General features: G+C 38.0%; 1 pseudogene; it reads left to right on the forward strand.

The window, feature by feature from the left end:
• Positions 1-7304: 7304 nt before the first annotated feature.
• Positions 7305-8251, forward strand: LOC140862648 (actin-7-like; annotated as a pseudogene).
• Positions 8252-17594: the final 9343 nt, after the last annotated feature.

The raw sequence follows: 17594 nt of genomic DNA on the forward strand, positions 1-17594 counted from the left end.
GGTTAAGATGTTTAGAAGTGAGACTTGGTATTTTTGGAGTCGAATTGTAATCGAATTAGATTGTATTCGAACTCTTGTTGTTGGATCTTTTGAATAAGTTAGATTGAAGCATGTTCTTCTAGTTGAGATTGTATAACTTTAGAACTACTTGTAATGGAATTATGCATGTTGTTGAATTGGAAGTGTTGGAGTTGAGCCTTTTTGATTTCTGTTGTTCCATGATTCTGCAGTAGGGGGCGCTCGGTCGGCTTTTTTTAGCAGACCGAGCGCAGCCTACTTTTCGAGCGGCAGAAGGTTGGAAGGATTGGAGGCGCACAGTCTGCATTTTTTAGCAGACCGAGCGCACCCCCTTTTTTAAAAAAATAAATTATTTCAGTTTTCTTTTAGACTTGGATCTTGCATGCTTTAGTGTAGTTAATCCAAGATTAGTTGATTAGAACCGAGGTCTCACAATTACAATCTCATGTAATAAAAGAAAACTAGATTCCATATCAATTATACCGAAAAGATGTACAAGGAAACAACAACTGGTACATCAACATATGAAACGACTCAACTTACTACTGAATTTTTTTTAAAATACTTTATACTATATATATATATATATATATATATATATATATATATATATGCCCATACATATATAATATACTTAAAATAACTATTCATAAAATATTATACATCATAAAAGAAATACATCACATGCAATTAAATAAAAAAAATTAACAAATTATTTATTTTTTAAATCCTTGTATGCAAGATCCGTAACATAAAAACTTAAATATATTCTTTCATCAATCCTAGCATACGTAAAATATTTCAAAAACAATAAATTGTGAAAGAGAAAAATATTAAAACATGTGTGGAAATAACTGTTTTAAATCTCAAAACCACTGAACATAAACTGAGCATCTGTAGTGACCCGTACCCAAATTTAGTGATTAAGCGTTAATCGCTAAGTCATTATCAAGTAAATGGGATTAAGGAAGCTTCAGATGAGTCTATGAACTACAGAAAACGAGCTCAGAATGATCAAAAATGGCCCGGAGGGTTGGATGGAACGGAAGCAACGTTAGGGAACAGATGCAACGTTATTGCCAACAGATGTCACCCGTGATGTCAGCAAGATGACGTCATTGCTTACAATCGTGATGTGAAAATCGGACGCAACGATGGTGGATCGGGCACAACGTTGGAGGAACGGACATTCCGTTCGTCTTCTATAAATAGAGGTGCCGAGGCCTTATTTCTACTCGCCCCTCTCCTCTCCTCTCTCTCTTTCCTTAGACTTCTAACTTAGATCTAGTGATTTATAAGCGTCCTATTGGAAATCTTGAAGTAGCGGAGCGATCCCAACGTCATAGCGGAGTTGTGCCTAAGTTTCGGGGTAGTCGCCATCATCGGGCTGAAGACGGACACAGGTATAGCTTTTGGTTCCTAAAATTATTTGGGAGTATGCAATAGCTTATTTAAGGCATTTAGAGCTTAATGAATGATGCATGAATATTTTCATTTTAGAGCTGATGATAGACTCAGAACCTAGAGTGGGACTGCTAGGAACTGCCTGTAGTAATGTACGTAAGTACTGACTGAGATGACCAGAATGATATATGATATATGTGTTGCATGAGTATGTGCTATGTGTTTTCCATGTTTTTACGGCTTTAGCACATGCATGATTTCACACTGTACTGCATCTGGTATGATGTAAGTCATGACAGTTTCCATCGGTGATGAGTTACTCCTTATTGATTCGTGTCTGGGGACGCTCAGCCCCTGGTTTTGCTATAACTAGGAGCGACAACGACGGTGGAGTAGATGCAATAGTTGATACAGGAATATACGAGTACCCCGCGGGGTCGCTCTCTTAGCACGGTACTGTATATTCATGGAGCCCTGAGCTTATTGTTTTTAACCCTCGTTTTAATGTCATTTATGTGCTGCATATATTTTATATATCATTGCTTCCGTATTGAGCGTAGTCGCTCACGTCCAGTATTTTCTGTATGTCTAGACACCCCATTCGACGGGGCAGGTGTAGGTGTAGAGTTGAGTACCAGGAGCTTGGAGAGGCAAGTGAACCTTGAAAGACACACGATTAGCTGTAGGTTTTATTTTGCCCTTAGGATTATTCGATTTGGGTTGTATATTGGTTTTATTTAACCGGTTGTATTCTGCCGGTCTCCTTTTATTTAAATCTTCTGCAGCGATTTATTTAATTCATGCATAATTATGCTCTAAACTCTGATTAGGTAGTGGATCCAGATTGGGTTGATACATTTATTGGTATCAGAGCAGCATGCAAAGAGACTTGGGATATAGTAATGAGAATTTGGGTTATCCTTGTAGGATTGATGAGACCATAAGAGAGGTGATGATGAGGTTATTAAGTTGCCCGAACACTATAATCATCTTCAAGATTTCTAAGGATTTGGCTTATGGATTCCAGCAAGTATGGAAAGGAGCGAAGGATCATGTCCGAGATGTCGAGATTTCTACTCATCAAGATCCTAGATTTGGGTAGAATACCAGATGTTAGAGGTTGTGGCAGAAGATTGGTTGGGACACACATGACGCTTGCGTCTATGCCGTTTTACCATGATGACACTACTCTGAAAATTCTACACTCGTATTTGGAGAGATTGTCATTAAGATCCTGCGTTTAACGGATGATTTTGGATGTATTCGTGCAGATATTTAAGAGATATGGAGAGATTGAGGAAATATACTCTACTAGCATGCTTATATCGATGCTCTAAAAATAGAGTCGATACCTCAAGATCAAGATGTGCATTACAATACAGACATGTTTCAAATACTGTATTTTGTTGTAAACAGTATTTCAGTTGTAATGAATCATCAGACTCTGGTTATATCATTTCAAGTTAATGGTTGTACATTTTCATTGTATTTTGAATACTGTATGTATTACATGGGATTGTAATAAATAAATTGTACATAACTTGAAGTAATGATACATGTATTATTTATCCAAAAATTCGTGAATGATTGCAAGTGATTTTGCTAAAATTGACATGGTTCTAGTTGATTAGTGTTCAACTATTGTAGCTCATGGATTTTGAGTAAGCCAGTTGTAACTGTTTGACTTGTGGTTAGTCTAGGCGTTTTCCTAGGATTGACCTAGTTAATCAGTGGACTAAGTAAGTGCCAGTAATGAAGTGATTCATCTGGAGGCATGGGAATATTGTTCGGTCTGGAACATTGAGTTGTGTTCTAGGATGTTTCCTCAGAACAGTAGTCTGTTTGACCTTCGTAGGTTGAGACTTTGTGATGATGGGTTTTCATTGGGATGCCAGGTTGAGTATATGCCGAGAGTTGTGGACTATGACCATGATTAGACATGATGGGGCGCGACCCTATGCCAGTGTTACTCTGGGAGTCTTTGTACTTCAGAGGATTATCAGGGAGCCTTTGTGCTTCAGGGGATGGCGGTGGGAAGGCTACTCAGTCTAGAGTTTTGGTAATAGTCACGATGTGGTATGACCTTGGATTAGATATCGAGTTTGATATCATTGGTTTAGATATCGTCTGGATGTTGTCAGAGATTTTAGTTTGAATGTTCTACTATGAGGACCAGTCTTGGAGGGATTTCCTTGAGGAGTGTGTACTTTGAGCAGATAGGTTTTGACCTATGAGATACTGCTAGATGGATCGATATAGTAGGCAGACGGATTTCTACCAGTGATGGCTAGGGATTGTCATCAGGGTTATGATTAGGGTTTTCTTGTGATAGGAGTCATCCAAGATACATGATGAGATATTGTTTTGAGACTTCGAATCGAATAGGAAAATTGCTCCATGATGATTGACTTCATCAGTAATGGGTCATGTCAGATGTTGAGGATTGTATAGAACTATTTGCGGCATGAGGGGAAGCGTGGCCTACACCCGTGAATCCTTGGTGGTTGTCCAGGTGGGTTATCGTGGTAAGCTACCTCAGTCTTGAATAACATTGCACAATCTTAGCGAGGGATATAATCAGGAGTGTGTTCGAAGATTGTGGAAATCTTTGGGATTCGTTAGTTATAATTCTTGGACTTGACGAGCCGAGGTGTTCATTCCGAATGTACGAGATAAAGGATAGTGAGTCCAGTGATTGCGCTAAGCATCGTATGATGTTTTCAGAGGTTGAGCGTAGGATTTTTCCATGGGATGGAAATGATCTAGGTTGATAGATCACGAGCATTTTTTGGGTTTAGTTCGCCTTAATATTCGATTCCAGTGTACGAGGCAACTATTAGTAGTAAGGCGCGAGATTGTGCCAATAGACTACTAATAGCATTTGTCTGACTATCGAGTATAGGTGAGTTGGAACCGGATTGAGTTGGGTATTCCAAGTGTTGGGAATAGTAAACTTGTTGCAGCCGAGTCAAGAGTATTGATCGAGCCACGTAGGTAGTCTGATTTGAGTTTCACTGTTGAGCTAAGTGTGGCCACAGTAGAATCGATGAGGTCGATTAGTGGAGCCCAATCTGTGATGATCAGAGTGTAGCAATTAAGAAATACTTGAGATAGTATTTTATCGCGTAGTGCTTAAGGGGATTTGTATCTGGTACAATCTCATAGCAGACGGCGATTTGGGCTAATTTAATAGGCTCTAGGGTTGCGGGAGATGAATAATTTGGGATTGCTGTAATCGGGGACGATTGCAATTGGACTTGTATGTTCAAGTTAGGCGATAAATTGACAATGGAGACAAGCAAGGGAGTTGGTGGTTTCCCAGGATTGTGCATTCTTGCTAAGAAGAAACTGATATTGATTCTAGCAATTGCTTAGTGATAGTAATCGCATACTCGGGTTGTGTAACAAAAGGGATCAAGTTTATGCTTCGTGTGAGAGTTGTCCACTAACAATGATATTAAGAGTGTGAACAGAACATTTCGACGGAGTGTTCTTGTGTGGAAACCGTTATGTTGAAACCGAAGAGTGTTGGAAAAGCTAATGGACATTATCAAGGAGACATCAGTTGTCTGATCGTGATATGTGACATTAGCAAGGATATAGTTCTCGAGATCTAGCAGGTTGTGTCACTAATATTTCAGCAAGTAATGCGCGATGTCTCTGAAAGGACTGAGATAGTTGATGATCGACTTAGTAGCCAACGAGGTTTTCCTTTGGAATCGAAGATTTTGCTAAGATCGGGACGGATCGAATTCGTTCTTTCCATCACATCTGTGCAGACTGTTTGTCAAGGATACTGCATTTAAGCAAAGGACAATGGTTCGATGCGTGATAGGTAGCTAGTGATGATGGTGTCATCAGATACTCCGAGGTGAGTTATACCAGGTGCAATGACTGTCGAGTTTTGAGACAGAATAGGAAGTGTTTCCATATGTCTGTGCACTGTGGAATGTCCCAGTCGAGAATATTGGTGGGAGTTTGCCTTAGTCTTGATGCGTGTACAGTGATTGCAAGTATGTATAACTATCAGGAGGATGTCCATCGATTGAAATTCATGGGTGAATAACCTATGGTTGAGATTATGAAAATCATCAGAGATGCGATGATTGCCATTGCGACATATGCGTATGACTTTGCAGACCAATGGTTCAAGGAAGAATTTTGTGACATGATTGGCAGGTGATGAGAATTTCATCAGGGCACAATGATGAGTTATACTAAGAAACGTGAACTGCGATTTGCACTAGACATGATGGTTTGAGTTCCCGATATCGCCTATGAAGCTTGTTATGCTTCAGGAGAGCATGGGAAGGGAAACCAGTCTTGAAATCGTGGGAAGCAGTTACGTCAAGGTATAGCTTTGAATCAACTGAAATCTTTGAGGAGAGATTCAGGATTTTCTGTGTCAAGAGAAGTGTTAAGAAGAGCATTTCCTGACTATGGGTGTTCCACACCGAGCGAAGTTGGGGAACCATTGGATGTTTAGATCTAATAGTGTTCAACAAACACTACAACAAAAATTATCATTAACAACAGTTAAAAGACAACGCTTTTTACAAAAAGCATTGTCAAAAATATAAACACAACTCTTTTAAGTAAAAGCGTTGTGTTTGTTTTTTTAATTTATAAAAACACAATTCTTTTTATTTCATTAACAAAGCTTTTTATTAAACGTTGTGGATGAGCGTTTTTTTTAATCTACTGCAACGCTTTATTTTAAAGCGTAAAGAGAAGAAATAAAATATGTTTATTTACTTTTCGAGGTACTTCTCCTCAATTCAGTCTTTTATTCTAGCGGATTTCTCAAAACCCTATTTCTCATATTCAATCAAACCTCCGATTTGCTTTTTCATTTTTTGGGGTTGAAGATCTTGCGGCCTATTAGGTTGAAGAGCAAGATGGCGGCGGAGCCCATCCGGAAGAGGCAGTTGGGGAGGAGCATGGCTCGTTCGGAGAGACGATGTCCAATGACCTGATGGTCATCGTCGAAGAAGCCCTGAATCTAACATAACCTCCATCGGCCCGCTGGTTCTTGTTATTTTGTACTAGTATCTGAATACTTTTTCATTTTTTTTTTGATTTTTTGACTCGATTTTGGATATTTTTGTTACGTGACTGCGAGATCTGGAAATTGATTTATGCACAAATCTATTTTTACCTTATTTGTTCGAGAGTTTTTATTTGAAAGGATTAGACTTGGTGATTTTGAAGAAATCTGATACGCTGAACTTGAATATGTCGTTTACATCGTCATAGTTTTTATCGATCTTTTTTTCTTCTTATAGATCTGAATTTATTTTGATGTTTTATTTCCTTGTTTTGTTTGAAATGATCTCGTTTAATTGATGCTTCTGGATATGAGTGGATAAGTTGATACTTGATGTGTGTTTTATATATCCAATTACTAAATTGAACAATATCCTGTTAGTTTTAAGGGAAAATGATTTGTATTGACTTGATTTCTTGTATATATGTTTTTGGTTTTTCTCAATATATGTCTCGATTTCTCAGTACATCTTGTCAAGATTTCAACTGCATATTATTCGTGAGTTTGATTCTTATAATTTTGTGTATTTTAATTAATTAGATTCACATCTATTCATCTGTAGTCAAATAAGCTCATTAATGTTTCTGCAAATCTCGAAATTTAATTTGTAGAATCGAAACATGAAGAATAAGGTTTTTATTTTTTAAAAAAATATAATTTTTTTTATTATTGTTATCTAGAATTGTGCAAATTATGAAACTACTTTTAAAAAAAATTACATCTGTCATCAATATGTGAAAATTCCCTTGATCTCTGGTTTTTTCTGTGGTAATTTCTTTTATTTTTCTTATCAAAACTTTTGGACGTGTGAGGTATCAAACAACATGTGCTACATTTTTTTAACTCTGATTCCAGGTGACTTAATAATTCAATATTCATGTTTTTACAGTTATATAAAATGGCCGATGCTGAGGATATTCAGCCCCTCATCTGCGATAATGGAACTAGAATGGTGAAGGTTCGTAGATAAGCTAAATTGCTATGGAAATCCTTTCCTCCTTAGCTATGCATGAGATAAGTTTGATCTATGGTTTTTATTCTTTTCCAGGCTGGATTTGCTGGTTATGATGCTCCCAGGGCAGTGTTCCCAAGTATTGTGGGTCGACCCAAACACACTGAAGTCATGGTCGGGATGGGACAAAAGGAAGCCTATGTGGGTGAAGAAGCTCAGTCCAAAAGAGGTATCTTGACCTTGAAATATCCAATTGAACATGGTATTGTCAGCAACTGGGCATGGAGATGATATATGGCATCATAAATTTTACAATGAACTTTGTGTGGCACATGAGGATCATCCCGTACTTCTAACTGAGGCACCTCTGAACCCCAAGGCCAATAGGGAGAAGATGACGCTGATCGTGTTTGAAACTTTTAATGTTCCTGCTATGTATGTTTCTATCCAGGCTGTACTTTACCTGTATGCCAGTGGTCGTACAACTGGTCGGTGTTTTTGGTCCTTAGAAATTACAGCCAACATGGATGAGATGGGGGAAGAGAGGTCAAAATTGGTACATTGCCTTCTAAATTTTTCAAGGTTACACATTTCTTGAGTTTGATTAAGTATATACATTTATACAATATATTAAGAGTTATACAATGTGGAGATGGTTTGATACACATCTTATATCCTTTCTTTCTCTAATGTCTTGAAGCCATATTTATTTTGAGAGATACTGATTTTCATTGCAGGTTTTTGCAAACACTAAAAAGCCTAATCCCGGTGGCAATTTTCATGGAAAAGTCAATTCCATTTTGCCATCGACAAGGGAAAGTTTAAACTAACGATGCGCCCTTGTCTCTTGTCCATTTGCAGCGATGGTTGATATATATTTTGTGACCCTCTTCTCCTGCATGCTCTTTCTTTTGGTTTGGAGTTATTCTTTGTAGGTAGCTGTGTATATATGCTTGTGTGAAGTTGCAGCGCCTATCGATTTCTCGTGAAGACTAACTAGTTTATGAAAGAGTGGGTGCCCGGTTAGCCAACTTGTGACTAAGGGCTTTTATGACTCTATGTAAAACAATCTTTTGTTTAATATAATTTACACTTTTATAATGGCATTGACTTTATCTTTCTTCATAATGTTATATTATGATATACTATTGTTGTTTTGATAAAGACCTTGAATATACTATAGTGCATGTAAGATGTGGTAGCACATGGGGATGGCTATCATGAAACACATCTTATAGTCACTGTATATTCTAAACTGTTCCTAGTCAATTGAGCCGTCCGCAAATAAGGATAAGGATCGCTCGAGAATGAGACTAGCATTTGCGATGCAGAGTACCACGTTTCATTGGTATGGAACATAGAGATGTTCAAAGCATGCAAATGGATATTCATATGATGAATGATTGAACTACCCTATTCGAACTTTTCAAGTGGTTATCACTTATCGAGTGGGAAAAGTCCGCGGTTTTGGTTGTACACTATTAGTCCTTATTACTTGAAACATCATTGAGACTCTATATGCTAGTACTGTACTTTGACTCGTTTACCGACTCTATTGGGGTCATCAGGTGTCGGGATTGGTTACAGTTATGACACATATAGAAATCGATGCTTTGTTGTCAAGGATTCACCACATACTTGCGAATGTGGATATCCTATGCGATCTGAGGAGATATTAGTGTGACGAATCTCTGGCCAGAGTACATGATGTGTTTTAGGTTAATGGGTTTTCCTAGTAACACATACGATGTCACTATTTGATCTCCAAGATGTAATGCATAGTTATCGAATCTCGAACGACTCTCGATATACCAATGGTTGTTGATTCGATCGGGATATATGGATGAAGGGACTGTACTGTATGCTAACCAAAATCTACTGGTTCTTGCAGGCACTATCAGTAATACCTAGGGAATCATGGGGCGATGTTGCTAGGCGCTCTTACCATGATTCGATGGGTAAGTCGGAAATTGTTGTTCCGAGTCACAAGGAGTTGTGAGCCCACGGCTAGCTGTATTCCTGAACCATTGAGAGTTACACAAGTAATGGATTACTAAAACTCCGTAGAGATAGTTAAATTTAAAGATTTAAATTTAATGAAAGAGAAGTTGAACTTCTTAACTAAAGGGAGTGGGATTTCCTAAAATGACATAGGGATGGGCATTTTTGGAAATCACTGAATTCAGATTCATAAAAATTATCTTGACTTTAAAAGATGCAGAAATGATTTCTGTGCACATTGGTAAAATCAGTTTATCAATCGGAGTCACGATGAATTTTATATTAATTTCTAGAACAACGGGCTTGGCTTGTTGGGCTTAAGTTATGGATTGTGGGCCCTAAGGAGTTAGAGTCCTAATGCAATTATAACTTAATCTAGTCTAGAAATTATCTATAAATATATGTACTGTGTTCGAAAATTACACAAGCTTTCAGTCTAGCAATTTTCGAAAATCACTCTTTATTATTCAAGAGGTTTTTCGAAAATTCCTCTGTCCCTTTTGAGAAAATTCGGGCTGTGATTTTTGTGAAAAATTACAATTCAAATTAACAGATCAAATCTGTTTATTCTCTACGTAAAACTTCTGATTGATTTCTAGTGCAGTCAATCAGAGGGTTTTTGTTTTTCGTTCGTGGACCTAATTCCGGTGATTGATCGTGACGCCATCGGTTCCCGGGATTTACAAGAAGAGTAGATTAAGTTCTGTTGGTGTCCATAATCTCGCTTCGAGATTTTAAGGTAAAATATTTAATTGTGATTATTTGTTTTACTTACACATATTTAATCGTAAAAGTTTTGATACCCTTGATATGAAATCGTTCCATATAATAAAATAAAATTTTAAACTTCCGCTGCACCGGGTATCAATTCTTGATTGATCTGAACACGTTTTCCAATAGTGGTATCAGAGCCAGGTTGCTCAGATCAAACGATTAAATTAATCGATTGTACAAAATTTTTAAGCCTCGGTTTTTGAAACAAAACAAAAATTTTAAAATTGAATTTTAATGGGCAAATCGGGCAGCGAACGTCGCTGCCAAGGGGCAGCGACGGGCTGCCCTGCCCGGGCCCCCTTTTTTTTAATTAAAATTTTAATTTTTTTTTTTGAAATTCTAGTTTTTGATCCGATCGAAAATTGTTTTTGATTGATTCACGAGGCATCGGATCGAATTGTTCGAGTCCGAAAATTTTAAAAATTGATTTTTGGATAAATTTGAATATTTGGAAAATTTATAAATTTTATCCTTTAAATTAAATTTTATAAAATTAATTATTTTTGTACAATTGATGATAAGATATGATCTTATGGATGGATAAGATAAAATATGATTTTATCTTTTAAATTATGATGTCTTTGCATGTTTATCCAATTATTTAATTATTGAATTAATTATTGGATAAAGGATGATCGATTGTCATGACCAATGTTTAGGTGTATGTTAGATAATTTACATTTGTCTTATTGTTGTTGGATTTTATTAATGGGCTTGGTTTATAGCCCAATATGATTGTCATATGTAATAAAAGTGGGTCTGGTTTATGGCCCGTTCCCACCCCTAAAAATGTATCTCATATTTGTCATCGAAATTTATTGTAAATTTATTAGACTTAGTGGGAGACAAAGATTTGAAGAAATGGTGGGCCCAGCAAACAATGAAGACCGAAGAAATGTAAATTGTAAGCTCAATGTAATAGGATTGCATTGCATACTTGCATATCACCTAGGATTGGACTTAGACTCGTGATTGGCAACCACGGGTCGATTAGTTAATGGGATCGATCATCCTTAAATAATATATGATATTATTGATGTATGCATGTTTAGACTAAATTGTATGAATCCCGCAAGCATACATAAATTGCATGATGAGACAAATTTTCAAAAATAAAATCCCTCATTTTAAATATGATTTAAAATTGATATCAAGATAAACAAAGGGAATTTAAATATTGTTTAAATATTCCTACCTTCCATCAACGATCAATGTACGAGATGCTACCCGCGGATACGGTCCGGCTCATATTATTAGGGGGGCCCGTTCGTCGGAAAGCTGTACATTGGATCGACAAATGTTGTAAGTTGGATGGAACTCCCATGAGATTGGCTCATATTATTGGGGATCCACATGGCGACCGTCCATCACAACTTAATATTGATGGGCCATCTTGACATGTCACAATAAACGGCGTCATATTATTGGGCCCTTATTGGACATGAGGTGAAAACATGGGGGTTGCTTTGGAAGCAATTGGGCTCTACCTTTTGAAAATTATGGTTGGCTGATATTATTTGGGACTATGATTTGTCAATTGGACTCCATGTTCCCACTAAGGAAAGGGTTTCCCGTTTTCACTAGAGGGTAGTGAAATCGTTAAAATAGTGGGAGTGTAATTCATAAAATTAAAATTCGCCATATTTTATGTCTTAGTAAATTAATTAAACAAATCACTGATTATTGTCTGTTTCTTTTTCAGTATTTCATTACGATGAATTCGCGAAATCCACTATACTCAATTCTCGAACAAAACAAATTGACTGGCGCAAACTATACGGAATGGTTCCGTAAATTAAAAATTGTTCTAAACTCGGAGAAAATTTTCTACGTGTTAGAAAAGAATCCTCCAAAGGAAGCACCGGCTAATATAAGTCCGGAAGAATTGGCAAAACTTGATCAATGGTGGGACCATGATATCAAGGCTAAATGCTATATGCAAGCTTCAATGTCTGATGAACTCCAGAGGCGATTTGAGGATGCCGTGAATGCTGCTGACAAACACGTGCACCTCAAGGAACTTTTTGGAGCTCAGTCAAGGTCGGAAAGGTATGCCACCGTCAAAGAGCTCATGACATGCCGCATGCGAGATGGGACTTCGGTCCGTGAGCATGGGGTACACATGATTGGGCTCATTGAAAACTTGGTAACACTCGATTTGACATTGGAGCATGAGATAAACGCGGACTTATTACTTCTTTCACTTCCTTCGTCGTTTGACGGATTTGTGGTGAACTTCAATATGAACAAGATAGAGGCCACCCTTTAAGAGATGGTCAATATGCTTGTGTCTTATGAGGCCACATTAAAGAAGGATAAACCGGTACTCTTGGTTGGCTCCTCTTCTTACTCCAAGAAGGGGCCAAGTGGAAAGGGTAAGAAACATTCTGCCCCGCCCAAGAAGATTGTACCAAATAAGAAGGGAAAGGCCAAGGTTTCAAATGTGAGTAAAGATGATAATGTTTGCCACTACTGCAAGAAACCCGGTCATTGGAAACGTAACTGCAAGGAATACCTCGAACAGTTGCGAACTGCAAAGGGTATGTTTTACATTGAAATAAATGTTTCGCTTAATACTTCTTCTTGGGTATTGGATACAGGATGTGGATCTCACATTTGCAACGATTTGCAGGTGATGACAAGAAGTCGTAAGCTAAGGATGGGTGAGACCCAGCTAAGGCTCGGGAATGGTTCTAGAGTCGAAGCCAAAGCTATAGGAGACATTTATTTAGTTTTGCAGAACAATTTTAAGTTATTTTTGAGAGATGTTTTATATGTTCCGGATTTGGTCAAAAACATTATATCTATTTCTATGCTTGATAGAGATGGTTTTTCTTGCAATTTTGTGAATGGGATTTGCAATATTTACAAGAATGAATGTTTGATTGGAAATGGACAACTTGAAAACAATCTATATAGCTTAAAATTAAAAGACGTTCCAATTAATTTTGTTGATAAACCGGTAACAACAATTAAAAGGAAAAACGATAGTTAAAACCCGGCAAACCTTTGGCATGCTAGGCTAGGTCATATTTCCTCAAGGAGGATGAACAAGCTAGTGGGAGAGGGCATGTTTGATATGTCTGATATTAACTCTCTACCTACTTGTGAGTCCTTCCTAAAGAAAAAAATGACTAAATCTCCTTTCAAAGGGAAACCTGAGCGTAGTCAAAATATGTTGGATTTGTTCCATACAGATGTTTGCGGTCCATTTAGGATTGGTACTAAATGTGGCAACACCTACTTCATTACCTTTACTGATGATCATTCTAGGTATGAGTATTTATATTTAATGAAATATAAGTCTGAAGCATTTGAAAGGTTCAAATAATTCAAGGCTGAAGTAGAAAACAAACTAGGTAAAAGTATTAAGGCACTTCGATCGGATCGAGGTGGAGAATACTTAAGTACCGAGTTTTTGGACTATCTAAAAGAGAATGGGATTTTCTCACAGTGGACTCCTCCTATGACACCTTAGCTGAATGGTGTTTTGGAGCGTCGCAATCGAACTTTTTTGGACATGGTTCGATCCATGATGAGCTTCACTGAGCTCCCACCTTCGTTTTGGGGCTACGCGCTTGAAACGGCGGTATTGTTGTTAAACAACGTCCACACTAAAGCAGTAGATAAAACACCATACGAGTTATGGAATGGCAAAGCTCCTAAGTATTCGTACTTGAGGATTTGGGGATGTCCTGCTTACGTGAAGCAGACAGTGGGAGATAAGTTGGATAGTCGATCCACCATATGTTATTTTGTAGGGTATCCGAAGAATTCAATCGGATATTATTTCTATCATCCTGCTGAAACAAAAGTGTTTGTTTCAAGGAATGCCACCTTCTTGGAGAAGGAGTTCTTATTGGATAAGAAAGGCAAGATGATGGAACTCGAAGAAATTTGAGAAGAACCCGAGATACAAAATAGCGATCCTACACCTCAAGAATCATCACAATACACGCCTATTACTAGGAGATCCGAGAGGACTTCTTGGCCTCCTATTAGATATGGTCTTCTTCTTGAAGGGGATCAAAGTGAACCCAACATTGGATGTGATCCAAGAAACTTCAAGTAAGCAATTTCTGATGCGGATTCGAATTTATGGCTTGAAGCTAAGCAATCGGAAATAGACTCGATGCATTCTAACCAAGTTTGGTCTTTAGTAGATCCTCCCGATGGAATTGTTCCAATTGGGTGCAAATGGATCTACAAGAGAAAGCTTGGGCCTGATGGAAAGGTATTGACCTACAAGGCACGATTGGTGGCAAAAGGTTATACTCAAAGACAAGGAGTTGACTATGATGAAACCTTTTCACCAGTCGCAATGTTCAAGTCCATAAGAATCCTTATTGCCATAGCAGCATGGTATGACTATGAGATATGGCAAATGGATGTAAAGACTGCATTTCTTAATAGAAACATTAAGGAAGAGATCTATATGATGCAGCCTGAGGGATACACATCCATGGGAAGCGAGCATAAGGTATGCAAGCTTCAGAGATCAATCTATGGTCTCAAACAAGCATCAAAAAGTTGGAACCAGAAATTTGATGAAACGATAAAGGATTTTGGTTTTATCAAGAACCCGGAGGAACCATGCGTGTACAAGAAAGTAGTTAAGAATGCGGTAACATTCTTAGTACTTTATGTTGATGACATCCTACTCATGGGGAATGATGTAGGGATGTTGCAGTCAACAAAGATATGGTTATCAGGTAGATTCTCGATGAAGGATTTAGGTGAGGCATCCTATATTCTAGGAATTCAGATCTATAGAGATAGATCTAAAAGAATGATAGGACTCACTCAATCAACCTACATCGACACCATATTGAAAAGGTTTTCAATGGATGGGTCCAAGAGAGGACATCTACCTATGTATCATGGAGTTTCTCTATCCAAGTCTATGTGTCCTAAGACTGACGAAGAGATAGAGAAGATGACACACGTGCCATATGTGTCAGCCATAGGTAGTATCATGTATGAGATGATATCTACCTGACCGGATGTGGCCTATGCTCTGAGCGTCACGAGCAGATACCAAGACAATCCCGGTCAAATGCATTGGAAAGCCGTGAAGGATATTCTTAAGTACTTGCGAAGGACTAAGAATTTATTCATGGTTTATGGAGGGAGAGAATTGAAGTTGGAAGGCTATACCGACTCTAGCTTCCAATGTGACGTGGATGACTCGAAATCAACCTCTGGATTTGTATTCATGCTCAATGGCGGTGCTGTCTCTTGGAAGAGTTCCAAGCAGGACACCACAGCGGATTCCACCACTGAGGCAGAATACATTGCAGCATCAGCTGCTGCTAAAGAGGCGGTTTGGATAAGGAAATTCATCCAAGAGTTGGGTGTAATTCCTGAAGCTGTTGGTCCAGTTCCGGTGTACTATGACAACACGGGTGCCGTTGCTCAGGCAAAGGAACCAAGGTCTCATCAGAAGTCCAAACACGTACTGAGGAAATACCACATCATCCGGGAGATCGTGAAAAGAGGAGACATCAGTGTCGAGAGAGTGGCCTCTACAGACAATATCGCTGATCCGCTTACTAAGCCCTTGCCAGGACCATTGTTTGACAAACATCGCGAAGCAATGAGATTACGTAGTATGACTAGTTGGCTTTAGGGCAAGTGGGAGATTGAAAGAGTGGGTGCCCGGTTAGCCAACTTGTGGCTAAGGCTTTTATGACTCTATGTAAAACAATCTTTTGTTTAATATAATTTACACTTTTATAATGGCATTGACTTTATCTTTCTTCATAATGTTATATTATGATATACTATTGTTGTTTTGATAAAGACCTTGAATATACTATAGTGTATGTAAGATGTGGTAGCACATGGGAATGGTTATCATGAAACACATCTTATAGTTACTGTATATTCTAAACTGTTCCTAGTCAATTGAGCCGTCCGCAAATAAGGATAAGGATCGCTCGAGAATGAGACTAGCATTTGCGATGCAGAGTACCACGTTTCATTGGTATGGAACATAGAGATGTTCAAAGCATGAAAATGGATATTCATATGATGAATGATAAAACTACCCTATTCGGACTTTTCAAGTGGTTATCACTTATCGAGTGGGAAATGTCCGCGGTTTTTGTTGTACACCATTAGTCCTTATTACTTGAAACATCATTGAGACTCTATATGCTAGTACTGTACTTTGACTCGTTTACCGACTCTATTGGGGTCATCAGGTGTCGGGATTGGGTACAGTTATGACACATATAGGAGTCGATGCTTTGTTGTCAAGGATTCACCACATACTTGCGAGTGTGGATATCCTATGCGATCTGAGGAGATATTAGTGTGACGAATCTCTGGCCAGAGTACATGATGTGTTTTAGGTTAATGGGTTTTCCTAGTAACACATACGATGTCACTATTTGATCTCCAAGATGTAATGCATAGTTATCGAATCTCGAACGACTCTCGATATACCAATGGTTGTTGATTCGATCGGGATATATGGATGAAGGGACTGTACTGTACGCTAACCAAAATCTACTGGTTCTTGCAGGCACTATCAGTAATACCTAGGGAATCATGGGGCGATGTTGCTAGGCGCTCTTACCATGATTCGATGGGTAAGTCGGAAATTTTTGTTCCGAGTCACAAGGAGTTGTGATCCCACGGCTAGCTGTATTCCTGAACCATTGAGGGTTACACAAGTAATGGATTACTAAAACCCCGTAGAGATAGTTAAATTTAAAGAGTTAAATTTAATGAAAGAGAAGTTGGACTTCTTAACTAAAGGGAGTGGGATTTCCTAAAATGACATAGGGATGGACATTTTTGGAAATCACTGAATTCGGATTCATAAAAATTATCTTGACTTTAAAAGATGCAGAAATGATTTCTGTGCACATTGGTAAAATCAGTTTATCAATCGGAGTCACGATGAATTTTATATTAATTTCTAGAACAAATGGATTGGCTTGTTGGACTTAAGTTATGGATTGTGGGCCCTAAGGAGTTAGAGTCCTAATGCAATTATAACTTAATCTAGTCTAGAAATTATCTATAAATATATGTACTGTGTTCGAAAATTACACAAGCTTTCAGTCTAGCAATTTTCGAAAATCAGTCTATATTATTCAAGAGGTTTTTCGAAAATTCCTCTGTCCCTTTTGAGAAAATTCGGGCTGTGATTTTTGTGAAAAATTACAATTCAAATTAACAGATCAAATCTGTTTATTCTCTACGTAAAACTTCTGATTGATTTCTAGTGCAGTCAATCAGAGGGTTTCTGTTTTTCGTTCGTGGACCTAATTCCGGTGATTGATCGTGACGCCATCGGTTCCCGGGATTTACAAGAAGAGCAAATTAAGTTTAGTTGGTGTCCATAATCTCGCTTCGAGATTTTAAGGTAAAATATTTAATTGTGAT

The sequence above is a fragment of the Henckelia pumila genome, chromosome 1 (genome assembly GCF_033568475.1).
Source record: "Henckelia pumila isolate YLH828 chromosome 1, ASM3356847v2, whole genome shotgun sequence".
In the NCBI taxonomy this organism is placed as follows: Eukaryota; Viridiplantae; Streptophyta; class Magnoliopsida; order Lamiales; family Gesneriaceae; genus Henckelia; species Henckelia pumila.